The sequence below is a fragment of the Sipha flava genome, unplaced genomic scaffold (assembly GCF_003268045.1).
Source record: "Sipha flava isolate LNK unplaced genomic scaffold, YSA_version1 126_pilon_pilon, whole genome shotgun sequence".
Classification (NCBI taxonomy): Eukaryota; Metazoa; Arthropoda; class Insecta; order Hemiptera; family Aphididae; genus Sipha; species Sipha flava.
Genome location: NW_020271752.1, coordinates 1,025,792 through 1,035,607, shown reverse-complemented (window position 1 = coordinate 1,035,607; position 9,816 = coordinate 1,025,792). Strand labels below are relative to the sequence as shown.

The window sequence follows — 9,816 nt, the reverse complement described above, 5'->3', positions numbered from 1 at the left end:
CGGTCCGGTCCGGTCCTGGTCTTTGTTTTAAATTTATCGGTCTATTCCGGTCTGGATTTTTTGATTTTAGCGGTCCGGTCCAGTCCTGGTCTTTGTTAAAATGTATCGGTCCAGTTCGGTCTAAAAAAAAAAAACGGACCGTGCAGAGCTCTAGTACTTACATATTTGTTATACAGTATTTTTTCCGCCTTACCGACCGGTTAAAAAAAAACCAAATATTGTTAATTATATAGTAAGTTATAGAAAAAATTACAATTTTTTAATATTTAACTAACTACTTAAATGGAAACGTTTTCACTACTTCTAACGATGAGAACTAATATTTTGTGTTTTTGAGCCTTAAACCATAATCCCCAGTACATGAAAAAGTAATAATGATGTCAATAGAAAAATGAACAGAACTTTGTCGAATGGGGTTATTATATTTTAAAAACTTGACCAGCTTTGTAATTAGGTCCTAAATAATATAGAGTAGTACTTGATGTTTACTCGATCAAATCCCTCCCGCGTATTATTTCTGTTTACTGTGATTTATTAATGTTTTCATTCAAATCATCAGGGCCGTCTTAGGCTATTTAGGGGCTCATGGACACCTGGAACTTTTTGAGCCACTTTTTATTAAGCAAAAAAAAAAGTTAAATAAAACCATCAAATGTTTATTTTGTATGATAACTTTTGTATAGTCGGGTGACATAGGAAATTCATTTTAAAGAAAGTTTTGTTTAAATAATGAGATAAGAAATAAAATATACACCAAGCAAATAATATCATTTACATAATTAAAAATAATTAAACATTCAATATTGAGCATTAAATGGAAATGTAGAAGTGTAATTTTATATATACATAATAATAATTTTAATTGTATTCATTGTTTTTTCAACAATGTATAAACAAAAATTAAATTCAAAATTTGAATTGCAAGACAATTGATTTTTAAGTCATAGGTAATCCGAAAACTAAATTCCCTTACCTCGTGGGAATTATCACGACCCTACTATACAGGTATATAGGAAAAATATTAGATGATTTTATTTTATGAGAGGTGTGCGTGTATGCGTGTATATATCTTTACATGTACGTGTGCTTGTCTTTGTGTATATGCGAGTGCATATATGTGTGTACGCGTGTGTACACGGTACTTATGTGTGTGTGCATTCGCATGTGCGTCTGCATGCGCGTGTATGTTTATAAGTGCGCATAAATATGACATTAATAGGCTGCCCGTGGATACTATTTAATATTAATTAACTTATTAAACTTACCCTGTTGTCGAATATGTTTTGTCTAATACGTGCACTAAAATGCATTTCATGTCGATGAACGATTCATTGTTGATTGAATAATTCATCGTTGTTGTACAGTGAAGTCAAATCTGAACGTAAAGTTCATTTGAAAGCGCATTTTGAGCTTTGAAGTGGATCGATTAGAAAATAAACTTCTTTACAAATAATATAATTTACAATATAAATTTTAAATACATTTATTTTATTTTATTGCGTCATCAACATTTACTTATATTTGACGATAGATCGTAATTGATATATCCTAGAAACAGTGTTTTAAAAACAATAATTCATATCAAGTATTAATTATTTACCTATTATATCCGTATATATATATATTATAATTTATTAGTAATAACATGGATGAATTCATAAAACGTTTAAAATGGGTTCATTAACCTTCCTATGATTACTTACCTCTTTATGCCCCATATGTCTTATAAATAAAAAATACTTTTGTTATTTTTACAATGATACAATGATAGTAAATTGAAGAGCTCAATGTAGTGCATATACTAATGGTGAATTGTAAGAATTAGCAAGAGCTATTTATAAGGGATCTTCATAACAAATATACCAGATGTTTATTCGATTTTCATAGTCGAATGCATGATGGTGATATATTGTACGAAGAAAATTTGCACTCGTGTAAGAATTAGGTGCATATAAGATATTTCATCTGGAAAATCGCAAAGAAAGTCGTTATACTGCACAGTAGAGGATGGCATAAAAGGCGTCGGTCGATAAAAGATCTTGGTTAACGGATATCGAATATCCCGAGGTTTAGATTTTAGATGAAATGTTTTGTACACATATAGACAATATTTTCAGAACGATACATCCATTTGGAGTTCTAAGGATTTTCCAAACGAAGTGATGAGAGGAATTTTAGACAAAAGTAAAATATTGTATTGATGTGATCACGTTTTAGTCTCTCTTATGTTTGTTTGATGCAATTTGATATAAGAATTTATTTATAATGTTTTACTAACTTAGTACAACTGTCCATTTTTCATCACCTTCTACTGAATTCGTTTTATTATTTATTCGTACATTGTTTTAATCTATTAATCCTTCGTGACGACCCTCGCACAAACTTTTTATAATACTTTTATACTCGGCCTGTGATTACGTCAATAATGACAGTTCATGTTGATTGCTAACTGACCATTTGAAAAGACAGTATCCTGATCTTTATTTCTCTCTTCCTCGATTCTCGACTAAATATCATATACGTCTTTTAATATATTATTTGACACGTTGTCGGATCTTAAGAATGTACATTTACAATCCTAAATGTGATATTACTAGTTTCATAATATATCCCCGATAAGAACTGTACTTTTATACCCCTTGGAACTTAATATATATGGACAGTAAATATTATTTAATATGCGAGTACTGGATTTTAGGGAAAGAAATTTGTTTTTGTTCAATTCTGAAAAAGCGTCCAAATAATGAAAAGAAAAAGAAATTACTCCATTAGAAAAAATAATACTTATAGTTTTCAATTATGCGTACATATAAATGTTGTTGTAAATGTAGTTAGACTTTATTTTTGTATAAAAGTTTAATTATGGAATTTAAAATGTACCATGTGTGTTAATTAACCAATGTGAGACATATATCCAAATCGTAATTAAATTGTTGATTACTTTTTTCTAGGCATTTTTTGGGTGTGCAAATTAAATGGCCTGCAGTCACGTAAAAGAAGTCAGTGGATAACTGGTACAGTTCATTTGCAGCTGCATCGCGTTTTTCCGTCAGTCGAATAGTTTGCTTTGTAGATTTAAAATTTTTCCCCCTCGAAATGTAAAATACACACATATATCTATACAACACATGAATGTGGACATTGTTTTGCTCATTACGAGTTATCTCTACTGCAGTTGTTTTTTTTTTTAATTTAAACGTTAATTTTTTTTTTGTTTAATGCGCAGTGTTTCAACTTTATTTTACATAAAGTTATGCATAAAAAACCACCTCGATATTAGAATCACACAATAATAAATTAATATTATTTTATGTAATATTAATTCCAAAATAATGTAATACCACCTATCATTGTAGGTATGTGTATTGGATATATATATTCTGATTACAAAATGCCAAAAAAAAATTTTATCGACTCAATATTCATATTTATTTGAGCGTTTTAATATTTTTCCATAAACATGATGACTTTAAACGGCTGTAACACGATTGCGCCCATCCTATCTTTTTACATAAAAATAAACACAACACGTCTGTGCCCAGCTAATTAGCTCAATAGCACCCGGTTTTACCTTTTTACCTACAAAAAAGACAACAAAATTTCGCCCAGCAAATTAGCTCGATAGCGCTCCGTGAAATGTAAGGTCTTGCCTTTCTAACAATTATCAAATATACTATTTAAAAATACAGTCGGAGTGTAAAATTCAAAGTTTAAGTTAGGTAAAAAGGTCATGTAAAAAGGTAGGACAGATGCAATCGTGTTTCGCCGCTTTAAACATGCATTAGGTTCGTGGTATTTCTGGTAGTGTTTAGCGTCTTCAATGAAAGTTAATGCTTCATTGTGAATTTTTTTTTAATTTGCAAATCTGCATTCAATGTTGGTGTAACTTATGTTTATTTTATTTTTAAATTATTATTTTTTTATTATTTGTTTTTTTTATTTATTTTTATTTTATGTTTATTTTATTTTATTTTATATTTTATTTTATGTTTGCAATTTATGTTGGCGCAACTTTCTTCCATAAGAACCTTCTGACAATAACAAATACAAAAAAAAAAAAAAAATAATTAGCGAAATTGGTCCAGCCGTTCACGCGTGATGGCGTGACTAAAAGAAATAGGGATCCCTCAAAATTTAAAGATAGATAGATAATAGGATAATAGATGTACATACAAAATTATGAAACCAATAATATTATGAAAAACAAAATATATAAGCCAGATATAAAAGCATATTATATATAAGTTGATGACACTTTCATTTTATTTAGAGGTTTAAATAGACAAGCAGAAAATGAAGTTGAAGATTTAGACAAAATAAATAAAACATTTAATTTATATTTTAATTACAAATAAATAGTAAATTTAATTTCTTAAAACTTTCAATTTCCATAATAGATACAAAATTTAAATTTAGTATTTAGAGGAAACCAACCCAAACTCAACTTAACAAGTACTAGGGGCTAATCGCAAGTAGTGTACTAGTTGGGTCTTGATATGTTTTGAGTATTACACTACTTTCTTAATATTTTTTGGTAAGTACTACATTATACTAACATTTTCCTTCCCAATTTAACAGACTTAGGACTGTCTATGATCTATTTAGACCACAGGTATGGTTAAAAATGTTTTTTATAGTTTTTTTTGTTTTTTAGTTTCTTTTTTATTAAAATATAAATTATTAGAATTGTGTTGGTAAAAATATTAAAAAATGTTAAAATCATTATATAATATAAATAAAAATTAAATAATATTTTTTAAAAATAAATTTGTGTTTAAATGTACCACCTACGTAAAACGTGTTGTTGTTACAAAAAAAATTTAAATTTTCAACTGTACAAAAATAGTTATATCATATTGAATATCAATAACTAATAAAAAATTATCTTGCTTGTTGATTTTTGTATTTAATTCGTCTAATACTTTGTGAACCTCGTCTTAATTTTGTGGAATGTTTGGTAGAGTATTTTTTCTCGTGTGAGGAAGTGTAGTACCTAAAAATCCGGGACCAAATTATTGTAGGTAGTACCTAAAATAATTCGGGACCCAACTAGTGTAGTAAGCGAATTAGTAGTAATTCGGGACCCAATTCGGATGCAGTCGATAAATTACATAGTACTATTTGTAACCGACTTGCTACGGAAATTACATTTATACATTTTGGACGTGGTGCAAATTACATTAATTTTTTATTTTTTGGTCACTTTTGGTACAAATTATTTACACCCGTTTAAACACTGCTTTGAGCTTTATACCTTAGATAGAAAAGGGTTAAAAATAATTTATTTGATGGCTATAGTAATAGTTAGAATAATCGTTGAGCATATAAATCGCAATACAAATAAGTCACATATTCGTGGAGTACTGTAAGATAATTATAAACCGAAATATATTTTTTAAATTTCTTTTGTGTTACATACATTTTATAATAAAAGAACAATAAGTATACGTGAGATATGAATAAAATGGTCGTGAAGGTCATGATCAAAGGCCCTAACCATAACAATGACACTTCAGCTGTCAAGTATTAGACTAAAATTTATTAATAAGTACATGAAGCTAGTACTAGTAAAGGAGGTCATAACACCATATTTTTTTTTAACCTACGACGAAGATTTCCAGAAAGGGTTGGTATGAACACACTTTTTATGAGTGGGTGATAGTGGTACGGTGATTCGGAATAAAATCTATTATTTGTTTTGGCTTTGTTATAAACGATATTTTAACTACAATAAATCATAACTATGGTCAGGATTTAACTAAAACGGAATATATATTTAAATAGGTATATGAAAAAAACGATTTACAAATACAACTGGCCGATATGCGGTCGCGAGAAAAAAACTTTCTTAACGGTCGCGGACATAATGACGGAAACGTCTCTCCGTCACGAAGTTACAGGGTCCAGTAATGCCAAACCGACAAACGGTGCTCCAGCCCCCCTTCTTTACATAGAATTAACAAATAAAATAATAATGAGGTTGCTATCAGCTTTATTATTAGTTGTTTTTTATGATGGTCATTGTGGAGTGTATAATTTTAAACAGAAAAAAAATGGTCGTTAATGATTTTTTCCAATGAAATGTTTTGAAAAATATGAATTTTGTTGGTGTTTATTTTTTTTGGCTGCACAAGTTTTGATCCGTAAGTTCATATTGTATAGGTTTTAGAAAATTTTAAGTTTTTAATTTAAAGTTTTAGAAAATGATTTATAAATTATTGCTATGGTTTTTAAATGTAGGGATTTAAAGATTTCATTAAGTAGCAGTGCTTCTGTGCGAAAAGAAACCTAACTTTAAATCGGTTAAAGTACCTACAGTCGAAATGATGGTGGCAACAAGCCACGACGTGTGTCGTAACATGTTATCATACGTCATACGCAAACATCGCAAATGTCGCGCAGTTACCGAAGAAAATATTCTCGTCGTGTTCAATTTTTGATCTTTCTCGAGTTTTCATTCGCGAAAATAATATTGTGAATAAAAAAAAAAAAAAACCCGATACGACGCGTCTAGTGTTTGCGCTACGGGATTGTTGCTAGTAACAGTCGTACAATGAATCGACCACCGCACGGTGATTTACCGCGTCCGTATTCGTTGTGTAGTACCTATTTGTATGGTTCGGCTGATGGCGCAACCGCTGAAGAATTTTGTGCGTCTGCTGGGGAAATACGAAAACAGCGGACAACGATTGTACTGATATTATTATTCGTTATCGCGGTACGACCGATGACGTTTCGCAGCTGATAGGGCGACTGAATTCGACGACGAGGACAATGCCCGTCCGGTGTAAACGTGCTTATCGGCCGCGGTGTAGCAGTGGGCGGAAAGGAGATGACGTATACAGTGTACGCTATACACGTTGGGCAAGGGACAGGGGTATTGCCACGTGTTAGTTATGACGATGAAGTACACGTTTCAATGCGTTTACTTCACTCGCACGATCTAAAAGCTGAAGTAGTCCTCCACAGCTGCACCAAATATATATATATATATATATACAACTATAGAGTTCGGATTTGTTCTTTTTTTTTGTTTTTACCGGCCTAAAATCAAGTCAGCCGTTGGCTTTATAAATTTTATTTATGTACTACACAGAATAAAATGATAGAAATTTTATTTTGCTTTTTTAGCAATTTTTTTTTTCCAAAAAAAATGCTTTTGGTGATGTTTTACTTTTTTATTTTTTTTATTTTTTGCGATTTACATGTATGATTTAGAATTTTACTGTGATCTTTTATATTGAGGTTGTAATTTTTGTTATTTTTGTGCAAATTATTAAATTATTAGATTAAAATAAACTAATAATATTAGTTACATATTATGTCAATATTTGTTATCTTATGGGTTTCTAAAGAAAAATGTTAGGTTTAGAATTTTTGTTGTTGTTTTTTAAAATTTTACAGCGGTTTTTTGCTGAAGTTTATGTGCTTTTTCACCATTTTTATAGTATTACTAAATCTAAATTTAACAGTCGTATAAAATACTTGAGTCTGCGGCTCGAGCCTCTTAGTGTTGTTTTAAACCATCGGGGTTGGTAATTTTATGATTCAGCTCTAGTCGGAGATAATTTTTTTTTTTTAAATCCCGTGCCGGTTGCAAATACGTTTTAGTATAAGTGTGTTGCAGCTGTCATTTCGAAATGAAATATACGCGTGTGTTAGGTCAGCGTTGTTTGGAAACATTGATTTTAACGGACTTGCGTTCGAAGAACCACTCTAAACGTTTGAAAAAAAAACATGAAACTGCTTTTACACATAAATAAACGTATGTGAAAAGCCGTAAACGTTCTTTTTCCGTAAAACATATACATGTAATAGAAAAAAAAGTATATTAAAATAAAAATGTATTTAGTACATACATTTACTGAAATGTTTAGGGGAAATAAATATAAGCGTACTCTCTGGGGTCAGATTAGATGAAAAATCTTTTGAAATTTATTTTCTATCCTCAAAACTTGGGTTTTATCTATTTATTTTTAGAACATTATTTAGATTCTAAAAATGAATACTTGTTAGATATTTCTTGCACATTTCTCATGTGAATCGATATGTGACATTGATTTTGAGCTTGTCACCCGTTGCCCGGTATTTACTCTCAAGTTGGCAGGATAAGGAAATGTCATGTGACATATCGATTTATTAGAGAACTTATGATAAACGAAGGTGACATTTATTTGTAATTATTTGGCTTTATGTAAACTGCGGCAAAAAAAAAAAAATAATATTATACAATCTGCAACAAAATTGATAAGATACATTATATAAACTGTGGTGATTTATTTTATATACATACCTTCTATATATACTATTTATTATAGTACCTATGTCATATATACCTACCTATGTGTACGTATATCGTTTAATCAACCCTTTGAGTGCCAAATTAATTTTAATTATTCTTATGAATTACATAATTATAGTAACTATAAAAAAAAAAAAAACAATATTTAGACCAATTTTTCCAAAGTAATTATCCTTCTAGAACAATTTGGCCATTGGTTCTCAAAATGTAATTAACGAATGCGATAATTAGCAGTTCGAATAATAATAATTATTTCTATACACATATATCCTGACTATAGACGCATATGGCGTCTATGGCACTCAATGGGTTAATTATGAAATGTTGCGTCTTGCGTACTAAGTGGTAAAGTAAATCAAAATGTATTTTTAAGTTTTAACGAAATATATTAGTAATATCGGTTCCTTTACTTTTGAAAATACTAGTTATTACATTCTTAAAATTAGTTGTACAATTAGTTAGTAGAAATAAAGATAAATATTCATTCAACGTCATGGAATTTACAATAATGTTTAGTCAGAATGATAAGGAATTAACAGTGTTAAATAATTTTAAATTCAAATTTAAATATGAATCCAAAATAAATGATAATCAAACATGGGAATGCAATAAAAAAAAAAAAAATGCAAGGCAAAATTAGTTTTCACAAGGAAAAAACTTTATTACAAGAAAAATCAGATTTAGATCATAGTCATGAATCGGATTCTACAATCTGAACGTCAAGGAGTAAGTAATAACATCAAACAAAAAATATATGTATATATAGTATATATAGAAGGTATATATAATAAATGCCGCAGTTTGTATAATGTATCTTATCGGATTGGTCGCAGATTGTATAATCTTAATTTTTTTTTTGCCGCAGATTACCATCTTCCAATTATTTTACATACCTGATTAATTAACACAGTTTGTATTGTAAAATAATCATAATCAAACAAAATTAGTTTGAAATTCAATGAAAACCGTGTTAATTAATCGGATATGCACGGAAAAAAAAATTACTATTTTATTATTTTAATATAGTTAAAAAAAATGTAGTTAATTTAACTATAATTATTGTTCCACCAACTAACATGGTACAATTGAAACAACAATTCATTTATAGTAAAATATTTTTGGAGTTTTAGCTATTTTATTTAGTTATTTTAACTATTCAATATAGTTGGTTTACTTTTTTACAATATTTTATGGGTAATTCAACCGTATAATGTGGTTACACAGTTTACACTACTCATATATTTGTATAACGTGCTTATATTTGAGGTTATATTATGCTATTTTGTTCGTTACGAAAATATGTTTTTTTGTGTCATTCCTGTCGCGTTCCGTTTTTACTTTTTATAATTTTATGCCGTTGAATCTGTTGAAACATATCCGAGACAATCATCAATTTCATATATCTGTTATATGTTATATGTTATATATATGTTATAAGTAGCAATTTTATTCTTTTAGCAATTTAATTTGTCTTTATTCATTTATTTATTTATTTATTTATTTTTTTTTTTTTT

General features: G+C 29.0%; 1 protein-coding gene across 1 annotated transcript in view; it reads left to right on the top strand.

Moving 5' to 3' along the window:
* The window catches only part of LOC112694279, a 36,792-nt gene that overhangs the window by 1,636 nt on the left and 25,340 nt on the right, over positions 1 to 9,816 (top strand). The gene's annotated exons all lie outside the window — the stretch shown is intronic.